The sequence below is a fragment of the Pygocentrus nattereri genome, chromosome 1, assembly GCF_015220715.1.
Source record: "Pygocentrus nattereri isolate fPygNat1 chromosome 1, fPygNat1.pri, whole genome shotgun sequence".
NCBI lineage: Eukaryota > Metazoa > Chordata > Actinopteri > Characiformes > Serrasalmidae > Pygocentrus > Pygocentrus nattereri.
The window spans coordinates 47,570,845-47,583,425 of NC_051211.1; positions in this window are offsets into that span (position 1 = coordinate 47,570,845).

Sequence of the window (12,581 nt, forward strand, 5' to 3'; positions counted from 1 at the left end):
CCACAGACTCAATAGGAAACCCCTCATTGGACCCTGCTGGCCACCGTGAGCACTATTAATAAGCCCTTTCGACCCATGTGACCTGAATGCAGGGAAATATTCACCGGAGACACCATCAGTCATCATGTCTGCAGATTTTCCTTCTTTTACTGCTTGGTGCTGTAACTTTATTTCCCTATCAAATGCATACTGTCCATATGGAAGAAAAATATATCTCCATATAAAAATATATGGGCAATGTATGTGATGCTTTAAAATATAGGTGTTAACCCTTGTGTGGTGTTCAAGTCTGTGGGACTCATTTTGAAAAACATGCGATTTATTCTTTTTTCAAGCTCAGATTCTTGGTCTTTGCTAATTTTCTGTGAAGAGCATGTAAAATAACACATTTTCAGTGTCTTCACACTGTAAACACCCCCATACATTTATATTACACATGTGGTGTTGGGCTGAACCCATAAGGAATAAAAGTGTGGAGGTGCTGCGTCCTTCACTCTGGTCTCCTACATGGCCTGCTGTTAGTGTGCGTGTGCGTGTGCGTGTGTGTGAGGGTGGACAACATGGACAGGCTGCTGACTGGCTACAGCTGCTAAAGGAGAACCCTACGCTGGCCACTTGTGATATTTTAAACATCTGGTATTTTTACATTGTTATGGCTGTATTGATTTAAAAAAAACAGTAGTGTGATGGGTCCACTTGACCACTGAGTAACAAACACATGATCCATACAGGTAACATCATTAGGTGCTATACACTGACAAAAGTAGTGCATTGGAATTACTTCAATCAAATGTCGACATGATTTCCGCATATAATAAAAGTAGTTTAAATTACATGCTTTTGACAATAATTATGTTTGTGTTATTGGATTTCTTTATATGTAAATGGTGTAAACACTGAGAAAACCCAGTGCACTGTTGTACTATGAACTATCGTCATTTTACTGATATATGAATAACATTCACACTAAAATAGGGGTGTAGCGATACACATATTGTCAGGTTTGATACAGTTTCCAATTATCAGGTCACAATTGGACTTGATTTTCGATATTATATGGATTAAAATGATATGGATTCAAATTATTCTCCTGAACTGTAATAAATGTACAAAGTTATTATGTAGTTTTAGGTAAAAATAGCAACAACCCTGAGTTTCATTGTATAAAATGGTACAACTCAGCTATAAACAATACAAAAGTATATAGGATGCGCTCAGATGCCCAGTTCGCATCACTGACAGTGGTTTCTATGAAAGGCAGCAAATAAGAGACACTCAGAAGAGACGGATGATGCAGTTTGAGCCCATCAAGCAGCTCGACCATCTCTCCTCTCCTGACTCTGTGAACAGCACATTCACTCACAGTCATATGTAAAAGTTTGGGAACTGTGGTCAAATGATGTTTGGTTGATTTTCTATCAGAAAAAAAGTTAACACAGTTCTGCACATTGCTGTGTATTTGCTGGTTTGTGTATGCAAAGTTAAAGTAAAATCACAAAGTAAATTATTTGACGAAGGGTAGTTACACTTTTGCATATGACAGTAACTCAGGGGAGCCGGAACTTGGTCCTGATGATCTGCCTCCCTGTAGAGTTTAGCTCCAGCTGTAATTTAACACACATAATCCAGGTAATGAGGATCTGAACATTAGAGTTAGGTGTGCAGGGTGATTTATCTCAAGAACTGGGATTGTGCACAAACAGATGTGATTTATGAGGAATGGATGAGTAATATGGTTGCGCTCATGTGTGTTTATGTGTGACTTCCTCCACACATTGCTTCCCACAGTGCCCCACCACTTAATCCACACTTAGGTTGTAAGTTCTTAGTAGGAAAGCCTTCTTATTATAAAAGAAGTTTTAAGGCATCAGTGGGTTTATAATAAGCAGTGACCCTAATGAATGGTGGACTGATTAAGGCACAGCTGCTGCACTGTTTGCTGTTCCTCATTTGGGGCTGAAGGCAAAATGTGATGATGTGCTCCCATTGGCATGGCAACTGGAGTCAACAAAGGTTGCACAGTCTACCTCCTATATCCCCTAAACTGCTGTTATTCCGTTATTAATCTTATGTATTATTTAGTAACTGTTGTAAATGAAGTGCCATTAAATACTTTGTGATTTGTGCAAATATGAGAGTGAGAAACTGAAGTGTAGACCTACACATGGACCATTAGGTTTTATGCTTGGACCATAAGTCTGCTTTAAATAGCAACCCAGAAAGCTTGGCAAATGCATTACATTCAAATACATGCTTAAAAATGATAGTTCTTTAGGGGTTCTTTAGTAAAGAAAATGGGTCTGTATGGAACAATGAACACTCAAATAACCCTTTGCATTATTAAATGGTTCTTTGCATCATCAAAGGGTTCTTCAGACTAATGGAGAATATGTTTCATATGGTTCTACATAGAAGGTTTTTGAAAAGGGTTCCACATAGCATCAAAAGGGTTTGTCTATTGTTACAGGCTTGACATTGTAACAATAGAAAAACCCTTTTCAAAAAGTCTCTATATAGAACCATCTACAGCATATCGCTGTTGTTGGGAGAAAACCTTGTATCTGCAAAATGGTTCATTTACAGGAGAAGGAAAGAACATACTCTACTTTTAATGTAAGTCAAAGGAACCAGAATTTTTCCAAGTAATTTTGGGCCATTTCTTTTGGTCCATTCTTCATGAAATTTACACACAATGTAAAGGAGAACAGGCATTTCCTAATTATGTCAAAAACTGTAAAATAACAAAAGTGGAGATACAAGGTTTTCTTCCGACAGCAGCAATATTCTCCATCAACCTGAAGAACCCTTTAATGATTCAAAGAGTGTTTTAATCATGCAAAGTGTTCTTTGAGTGCTTATGGTTCTTTATAGAACTCTTTTCATTACCAAAGAACCCTTGAACAACCATCCGTTTTAAGTGTGTTGGTATACAAAAGGAAAGGCAGGTCAGGGCACACACTAAAATGGAAATTTTATTATTAGGTAGCTTCAGGTAGAACATGCTCTTAATCACTTTTTTGTATTCTCATAGCATCACCTGTAGATTTTCAAAGCAGGCAGCCCAATACTTTTTTAAGGTTCCTCCTGTTCTTTGTGCTTTTGAGTTGTGTACATAAGTCACAGAATTCACACCTATATTATAATCTCTCCCACTTGGTGGCTGGAATATAGCACTGTTTTGAAGCATATAATCAATTCACAATGAGAGCTAGCCAAACTAAACTATGGCTTCCACAAAGAAGGGTTAGTTGCATATTCCTCACAATTTAAACAGTGAGAGCACCCATATTCTCTTATATAAATTCCAACTTGTCAAGTTATATGTACAGATTCATCAAAAACATACTGTAGATGTCATGTAAGTAAAATAAATACCAGAGTGATGATGCTATATTTACTATTCTATTTTGTGGTCAAAAATAAATTTGACACAGACCCTTTTTTATTAATCATATTTATTCTAATCAATGTATTGTTGTATATTTAGGTTCGAAAGCTCACGTGATTCAAATAAAATCGGATTATATTGAATTAATTGTGGTTTCTATTGATATATGAGACTTTTCTAGCCCTCCTTCCGGTATAGTTAATTCCACTGATAGGGTTAGTTGTAATGTTTGGACGCCACTTTCAGCTAAATTGTTCATAAACAGTAGGTGTCAGAGGCAAAGTTTACACTTATTTTTAGCTGAGACTCAAATACTACTAAGACTATTACGCAAAAATCAAAATGTGTATCCCACTCTCCCTGCACCGGTATACCACCCCACATTTAGTCTGAAACAGAAATATGTGAGTACAAGACAGCCAATCCCGTAAATCCAGCAATATAAAGTGTCCTCTGAGGTGGTCGTTTAACTGTGATGGTCGAAAATTGATTCTTGGGAAGCAGGAGTTTAGATGACTATCAGAACTTTATTTTTTCATGTCAGTCTTTTGTTACGTGTATAAGATTGGGGGAATGATTCAAGGCCATTTCTATTCTGGTCACAATAGAAAGGGTCCTTAGGTGATGTTCAACCTAATGCGATTGTTTTGGGGTCCGACCACAGCCCATACTATTGAAGTTAGGCTGTGTGCTTGTTATTAAGAATGTAGGGGAAATGTTAGTTTGCATGGCAGACTGGCATGATAAACATGGGTGTGGGTCTCTTTTCCTGGTCGTCTCACTGTGGCCTAAAATAGCAACTAAATAGTCACTAATAGGCCACCAGCCTGCTCGCTCTGCTCTCTGACACAGATCCTGATGGGATTAAAAAACTTTGTCATTGTGAACCCCAGACACACATTTGTGGAGGAATTAGACAGGTTTCTGTTTTTCTACAGGCTTCAGAGCAGATAACAGGCCAAGATTGGCACGACTCACTTATTACGGGTGTATAACAGTTTTGGTTCAATTTATTTGGCTTTAGCTGTTTTCTTCTTTGTCTTTCTTTGTGTGACATGAATGAGGTATGTGTGATTACTGTATGTACCGAGTGTGTGACAGAACAGAGAGAGAGAGAGAGAGAGAGAGAGAGCATAGAATGATAGACAGTTGAACATGTGATCTCAGGAATTGTCCTGTTACTGGAATGCAGTGTTGACTTGTTCCCAGAAGTCCACAGTTCCTCAAAATCATCATAGATTTTATCTTTTCTTTCCCTCCTACAGTGACATAATACACTTGATTGTTGGTGTGTGTGTGTGTGTGTGTGTGTGTGTGTGTGTGTGTGTGTGTGTGTGTGTGTGTGTGTGTGGGTGTGTGCCTGTATACCCAAAACTCTGAGTTCCTGTCCTTTGCCCGTGTCCACACCCTGATGAAGTGAGCCACTACATGTGGTTTCTCCCTGTTTCTCGACTCCTGAGTGACTTCACTTTTCTTCATGTTAACACAGTTTGAGTCTACAGAGAACTGCAGAATATATTATGTCTCTCAAGGTGAGTGTGTGGATCAGCTTGGACTTCACACTAGACCCACGTTGTAGTGCAGTCCTCCACAATGTTTTCAATGACTTTCACTACTATGCCTCTTTACAGCTTCACAGTCATCTGTAAAAAGGCATAATAGCTGTCTTCCCAGCATTTACATGCACAGCTCTATGTATAAAGACAGTAAAACCCAGGTTGAAGTATATTGACCATTCTACAGAATTAGTTAAAGCTGTAACGATAAAAAAAAGCTATTAAAAATTAAGTATTCAGACCATAGATATTTACAAGGACTATGTTATGACCTCTTTAAACCCAAGGTATTCATTGAAATGGTAATAAGCAAAATTTCAAAGCCAAATCATAATTTATAGAGTACTTTCTATTGGGAGGTGGCTGTCCAAAACCTTAAACCCAGAATTTCAATTGTAAAAATAATATTTTTCTTTTACTTAGAAGTTTTTTTTTTCATAGTTGTTTAAGATCCATTTGAGGTAGGAAGATATAGATTTATCATGAGTTTAATGTTTAATAAAAGAACTTACTGTCCCAAGTGTTCATGTCACTTCCAAAACATGTGGAGTAGGCGGAGCCTCGCTTTAGCCATGCCCATGCATTTTAGAGCAGGAAGTGAGACTGCATCCCTGACCCTCATGGCCACGTGGTCAGCAGTTACATCATCAGCAGTTAGATTGTTTTGTAGTAAATGTGTCTAAAATGTCTGAAAATCAGTGTGGAACATTAAGAATTGTCAATACCAAAACACATATTTTCTGCAGTTAATTCTTTTGTGTTTTAATGAAAAATGGTATAATTTTATGATCAAAGTTTGCTAGTTATGTGCAGGTTTTTTTATTATTGCCCATTGAAAGAAAAAAAAAACAAAGAGCAAAAACTTAAACACATCATCCAGATTTTAATTTTTTACATGTAAGTGTTTATTGAGTTTTTTTTTAACACAAGTAGACATAGATGTAAGATGTATACAACGATGAAACATCACAGACAGGACAACACCGAAAAGAAAGAAGGGGAACAGAAGCAAAAAAAAATAAGAGAGAGAGAGAAAGGGGTTGTCTGTCGTTACAAAACTCTCCTTGCATTTATGCCTTTTTATCCCTTGTTGCCAAATATGATTTCCATCAATCAAAGCTGGTAAGTCATTTTTTCTAGTATATAAATTTGTCTAACAATGTCCACCCACTGCTCTGTTGAGGAGAGGGGGGGAGGGGGGGGGTGCAATTTTATACCAATTTCGTGCTATTACTTTTTTGCTGCTGTCAGAAGTTTTCTTGCCAAATGTTGATAGTTTTCCACAACATGTTCATCTATAGCTCCAAGGTACATAACTCTGCGTTCTTTGTGGAATCATCCTGATTTTAGATATTCCATGAATCCATGTACGAAGAGTTCTAGGGGCAGCACTGCTAATTCTTGTAGATGATACTTTCCAATAGAAGATATCCTGTAAAGTGTGAAGCCAGTGACGTGTGGAGAGGTTGTGAGGGCCTAGCCAATGCTGGATGATAAAGTTTTTTTTTTTTTGCTGCAATTAAGCCATTTTCCCGGATATTTCTCAATCAGCTAAGATAGTCACTACCAAAACAGTCACTACTGAAACTTTACCAAACATTTCAGTAGTGACTGTTTCGGTAGTGCTATGATTGTTTTGGTAATGGCAGAATGCTCCTTTCAGCCATCTGCTCTAATAGAAAAAACAGAATTAAAGGTCATTCAAAGCAAAAGGGTTTCAGTCCAAGTCAGTTAAGTCCAAAATGTGTTTTCAGCTCTGACTTTGAACCAGTTTGGTAGAATGAAGCATATACTTGCACAACCACTTGTAGAAAGACATTATAGCTCTCATATATATGGTGCTTGTGCAGGTGCAAAGAGGAATCTATTTACATATGAATTGTGTTGTTTTTACAGAGGGGTTCAGCATTTGCTTGGCACTCAGGTCTGATGAGATGCGCTGGTGATGGTGATGTTATTTGCAGCTCACAGGTCCCTCTGCTTGCTGAATTCCTCCCCCGTTAGCTCAGCAGCTCACAGCCGCGCCTCATTAGAGGCTCACAATGACGGGAGCATTTGAGGAATGTGAGCGCGCATTCAGCTCGCGCGCTCTCTCGCTCTCTCTCTCTGCGGATGCAGGGCCGTGATGCTGTGCCAAGTACCAGCGGGACAGGGTCAAGGCCTCCTCCTCACCAGCAACTCCTCCAGACATTAATTTCAGACTGTTTACATCTGAGCATGGGCAGGCTTTGATTGCCTGACTCACAATACCATCCTTCATTTGCACTCAGTGATAATGGCTCACACATCACTCTGCTGTGCTGATTGGAGCTGACAGACAGGCTGAATTATTTGACTTGTGAAAAAGAGGCTGGCTTTCCTCTACAGTGCTTTAATTGAAGTGTGAAACTTTATTTATATAAATATTTTTTTTTGTTGTTGTTACGACATATGTTTTGGAAAGGATACGTGCACATATTTAAAAATATGTATATGATTTGATGTTGAAATTTAAGTGTTATATCTCAGGTTGTGTATAGTTTTGTTTTATAAATCTTTTTTTTTTTTAATGAGGCATTATAATTGGTAAAGATGGTAAAGATGCCATTGATTCCAACCCAAACAGTCATTGAATAGTTATCCATTTTTCAGTGACAGAAAAAAGAACCAGAAAACATATTAAACAGAAAATAATACAGAATATGACAACATTTTTAATATTTAACATGTCCTCTCTTTCCTTTTATTACAGCTTCCATTCTTTTCAGGAGACTCGCTTGCAGTTTTTCACATCTGTATGGACGTTTTTACACATTCCCAAAGTTCAGTCTTAGAAGTTGGTTGGATTTTCTGTTTCTCACAATAATCCAAAGGTCTGGAGTGGACTCTGGGGTGGTCAGTCCATTCTTCTGAGAGCAACAGCAGCTTCTTTTTTTTTGAAAGCTTTTTCTCCTTTTCTCAGTGAGGGCTTCTTGAGAGCTGCATGTCATTTCAGACCCATAGTGTGGAGTTGTCTTCTCACAGTAGAAGGATGAACAGAAACACAATTCTTTTAGATCTGAAGCAGCTTGATTTTCTCCTCACATTCAAAGATGAAAGGCTTAATCCCTGTATGTATAATGGGGCAATTTCTGTGGTCTACCAGGTCTTGCACAGTTGTTAAGCTTCATTTTCTCTGCAGCTTTTAATCTTTTTTTTGAACTCCAGTTTCAACTCACTTTGTTTGTTTTCACTCATTTTCATCCAACTTTCACTTTTCTTATGCAAGTGGATTACATCATATCTAATCTCTTCAGAAATATTTCCTTTAGCCATTAAAAAAGCAAATGAGAAGGAAATTTCGAAGGCAGCTGAGCTGAGTTTGGATAGTTGCTTGAATGTAAGTCTCTTTGAAAGAGGCCAGAATGTCAGTGACACCTCTGGAAAGCTTGTGTTGGGAGGTCACCGCTTTACTCCGCTGGTTTTAAGAATGAAACGATTGAAGATTAAAGGTGGCGGGAGGCTGGACAAAAGTAAAGAGTAAACAATGAACATACTAATAGATTTGATATTACACTTAGCGTTGTAGGCTTTGGGGTAATTGTTAGATATATGCTTAGAGCTTTTTTGGATTTAATGGCCATTTCGACCAGAAATTAAGTAAACAAAAGGGTGCTCTCTGATTTATGCAGAGTACTGAATGCCCTACAGGGTGCTTGCAACCCTCTTACCAAGAGGGTAAATTGGCAGCAGGTTTGTACATGCATGGACACAATTATACATTCTTATTGCTTAAAATATGTTAATGCAAATAATAGAGAGGGAGAGGTGAGATAGTAAAGCGCTGTCATTGTAATTTGTTCCCTCACTGGTTCTAACGTCTAGCACTAGAACCCTTCACTCTGTCACACTACACTACAGTAATGCTAATTTCTGCTAGCATTCTATTGGATATGCAGTGTTAAGTCAGTGCCAGGCTAACGGTGGTGTACATTAACTTTCCTACATTGGGTAAAACACTGATCACAGCACTAGTTTAAAATCTAGCATTTGAAACCTGTAATGAGCTTTATTCTGTATGTTTTAGTGTTTCAGTAAATTCTTCAGTAAATACTTCAACTTAAAGCCTCACTCTTAACACTGGAGGAGGCTTTAGTACAGCATGCTTCACTTTACTTAGAGTGAACAAATACAACTTATGAGCTCTTACAATTTGTTGTGAACAGTACTTATAATGCATTATGTTAACAATTCATAATGCATAGTAAGCAAGGCTGCAACATGTAATGCATTTTCATAAATATGTATAGCCATGTTTATGATGCCTTATGAATGCATTATAATATGTTATGAATGTGTTTTCAGATGCTTACAAACCTGACATTCATAGAAAGTCTTACCACATCAACTTTTATACATGTGTTCTTAGGGGTGGGAGAGAAAGCTACTCTGTTGTTGGAACTATTCTGTTGTCTAAACTACAGGAGCAGGGAGTTCCTACAAAAAGGATTTTTGGCCACAATATAAGACATTGCATTTTTGTACTAGTTTCTTTTTACAGTTTGCAGTATGTCTACTGTACGTCAATGTGATGGACTCCACACTAACAGATCCTCTTAGTGTTGTGCTGTAGTGCCAAATTTAATGGGGTGAATGACACTATGTAGGGAAACAGGCGCAATACGTTGTCATTGTCATGCATGTATATATCAGGACTCAGAGCTAGAAAGAGTGGAGGAGTGAACACAACCTAATACACAGGAATGCATCAGTTTATCATGGGAAAGCAAAACATCCATCACCTACCTAATTCCATGCTGACATACATGCTGTAAAAAAGTTTCTCAGTGGTTCTTGGCCTGGATGTACAGTTCTACAGAAAATAAAAGCTTTAACAGGTATAGAACCTTTACTTTATAGAAGTTGTTATAACTTTAAAAACGGTTCTTTACACTTGTGCATGATATCAACTGAATAGTGAAGAGGTTCTTTGGTTCTTCTGTTGTATCACTGCAAAGAATCCTATTGGCACCTTTGTTTTTAAGAGTGAACCAATATCAGTAGGGAATCTTAGCCTTTAGAATAGACCTAATGATATCCTTGAGAAAAGAAGTCTATGTTTTAGTTTAGTTTTTCATTTTTCTTTCATATTATTATCATGCCTATTGCATTTAAACTCAACTTAAGTTTGGGCGGGGGAAAAAATAAGTTTCAAATATTGAAAAGCCCAATGGAAAATGATCTAATCAGAATTTTTTCTCTGCAGTATCTAGATTGATACAGCCAAGCAAGCTCTCCTATTAGTTAGGACTTCAGCAGCTGAACTGAAGCTCTAATATGCCAGATTAACTACTGACATAATAAAAGAGTGTAATTAATCATTTCCAATTTTCAACGGTCAGGACAAATTTTCTGAGAAAAAAATGTCACTCTAGATAGATGTTCTAGATATGCAACTGACTGCAATTATAAGCCGCAGCTCTAAACCAGTGCACTTTAATTGAAAAAGTCACTATAACACTGCTACAAGGTAACATATATGTTTGCTTCAAGCTTCAAATAAAACACCTGAAGCTTTTACAACTTTTGTTTAATCATCATCATCATCATCATCACCATCATCTTAAACCTCTGCATTTAAAAGAGGCAGGAAGTCAGTTAGTACCTTTGTAAGTGAGAGGGCCTTTTCAAGCCGCATATCTTTAAATTGCAGATTTTTACTGACTGCGTTCACAGTGGACAATATGTTGTACCAAATAACCAAATAATGACTTAAAAATTTTGCAATGAATAGTTCATGAAGTTGTTTAATGAATTTATCCAAAGAACCTCTTGGTTCAGCATTAATCTCTTTCCTTTTTCATTTTTTTTGTTCTTCTATTTTTTAAATCACTCGCTGCTGCTTGAAGTTGGCATTTTTCCAGCCAATGCATCCACACGCAGAATTCAACAGCCTGAACCGAAATTCTGGCTGACCGCACACTTCTGCGTCTGTGCAGCGGAAGGATGTAATGTACGTATCACCTATGCGTTAGGGTTACATGCTGCATTAGCCAAACATATTTCCAGATTTCTAGACGTGCTTCATAAACATATATATTAACTAAGAAAAAAAGTTAAATTAATTTCTCATCCTGCCATGCAGCCCTGGCCTTTATCGTTTTTTGGCCAAGTTTTACATTTGCGGCCCAAATTGAAGGCCTGTCTCTAATACCCATAGATTGTCACCATCAAAAAAACATTCTAGCTCTTTAGCTTGCTTTTATCATTGTAATCGCTTACATTTGCAGATATCTTTTTCGTTTTATGGCTTGCCTCTGATTTTGGAACAGATTTGTGCTATCTGTGCATGTGAACTTGTACAAGAATGGAGCAAGATGAGGCTGGAGGAGTTGACAGGACGCAGAACACTCTGCACCTCGTTATCAGAAGCCTCGTACCAAGCGGTGCCGACCCCTGGGGGAGGAGACCTGTGTGTGCATGTGTGCCTGGGGGGGTGTGTGTGTGTGTATGCACTTCACTAACGTGTGCAGGTCTTCGATCAAAGAGAGTGGAGATTCCTCTGTGCTGATGTGCTTCTCTCTTTACCCTCACTGCAGCTTTTCTGCATGTTACAAACAAACCCAGAAATATGTGAAATATGTATGAGGCACTAGTGACAAAAGCTAAGATGTGCAGTGTCCCAGAGATGCTCATACTGTATTGTAAAGTCTGGCATCAGAGTCTATTTGAAGTGATACTTGTTCTAGCCATTTAAAGGTGATCATTATGAAAGATCTTTGTGAACTTTGTCTTATGCAACATAACTAAGTAGAGCTCTCTTTGTACTGTGAGAGCAGACCAGGACATTTGAGGGTTCCAGACTTTGCTGTCCCTCGACGATGTTTAAAGCATTATGGTTTAGTAAATGTTTCGATATATACCCAGACTCCTAAAGTGAGTACCACCAATCAGAGATGTACCTTTTACTATGTGGTTTGGTGCCAGAAAAGCATGAAATCTTCTCCAAATAGCTGCATTTTGCACCACAGTTTCACTATCAATAACAATGTATTTATTTATGAATGAGAAGAGTGATCGGAGTGAAGGTGTGAATTGTCAACATCATCCAGACACACTGCTGACTTCTTTGAGCAAGATTTCATCAGAGTTAGACTAACACACAGTGGAAATATGTATTGTGGCCTGATGAATGCATTTTCAGATGTTTTGAGAAGGTTATGAAAAGGGTGGATGCTGTGTTCTCTGGGACAAAGAAGAAAAGGACCATCAAGACTGTTACCGGTGTAAAGTTCAAAAGCCAGTGTCTGTCATGGTCTTATACCCTTTAGTTGATAGTTGCACATATGTGAAGGCACAATTAATGCTGAAAGATATATCCACATTGTTTATTATTGAATCCAATAACAGCAATTATTAATATGACAAGCGATTCCAAACTTTTGAACAGTGATGTAGTGTAACAGGCCATTTATTTAGTTATATTTCATTGATGTCCTAAGAAAATCTTGGTCCAAAATGATGTGGAATAAGATGTCCTTACAGCAATGTGAAGTTAACAATGTAATTTTCTCCATTGTTATGGAAACAGAAAGACAGCGAAACCACAGTTACAGCACTTTTGTGCACTTTTTCCATAACAGCTTACACTGTAACAAGTATTTGGCACAGTGCATTGA